Genomic DNA, 1,142 nt, shown 5'->3' with positions numbered 1-1,142 from the left:
GCCTCATAGGCCGGCAGCCGGGTCGGGTACAGCACTAGAAGAAAACAGAATGGATGCCGGGATAAGAGCGTAAACTACCTCCAAGCCCGGCAATCCAAAAGAGTGCATATAAGGAAGGGGAGAATCTAATTCAGGCTTCCTGACCAATGCCGTCTGGCTCTACAGGCAGGCATGGATGAGGGACCAAGGGAGGTCCGGGCAGCACTCAAAGCAGAAGACCCTTGCCGGCCGGCAGACTCTGCCGGCCGGCAGACTCTGCCGGCCGGCAAGGGACTGAGTCAATTCCACATCCTAACCTATCCTAGGTCCAGATGTAGAATGACGTACAGTACTGTAATGGCTAGGCCATTACGGAGATAGAGGGGGAAGGGACAAAAGAGGGTCCTACCAACCCTGCTTTAGTGAAGGATCACCTGCAGCCAAGAAAACTCATCTTAGCCTAAGGGAGATCCAAGGAGGGAGGCCAGCAATACGTGCCAGCTCCCAAAGAACCAAAGCAAGGAAGGTGTTGCTACTCCCAGGGAAAGGATCTTATCCTCCCCCGATAACAGCAACAAGGACTAGTCTGCTAGATCACAAAAGAAGGGATCATCTCGTACAGAAACCTTCGGTAGTGACCTAAGGAGGCTAAGCCTCCTATGTCTGTGTCAGGCCAGCGAGGGAGACTCTACCCAAAGCCAGACGAACACAGACTCAGACTAAAAACTCTGTTGTTCTGTCCCTCTCTGAAACCAGACTTACTGGAACAGGAAGGTACAGTAACACCCCAGTATAGTTTTATCAAAAGTTAATTCAGATAAACCACTTAGGGATAAGCCCAAGGCTTAAACAGAGGGAAAGGGATTGCATACCTTCTCCGAAGAAAAGAAAGCAACTTAGCCTAGGCACCAAGAGAATCGATTACCTAAATCACCGAAACTCACTCGTATACTATCTTGGAAATATTCAACATAATCTTAAATGTATAAAAAACAGCCTAAAGCTTCAATAAAATTTTAATACACTCGGAAAAACCAAAATCATGCAGGAAGTACTAGGACCAAACGACTAGGCTACATGGCCTAGCGTAGGCCAGAGTTGGCGAATACTTCGCCAAAATAATACTAAAGCACGAAAGGAAATCCTATGTAACGCTAAATAGC

The sequence above is a fragment of the Palaemon carinicauda genome, chromosome 5 (genome assembly GCF_036898095.1).
Source record: "Palaemon carinicauda isolate YSFRI2023 chromosome 5, ASM3689809v2, whole genome shotgun sequence".
Lineage (NCBI taxonomy): Eukaryota > Metazoa > Arthropoda > Malacostraca > Decapoda > Palaemonidae > Palaemon > Palaemon carinicauda.
This window is presented reverse-complemented; position numbering follows the sequence as displayed.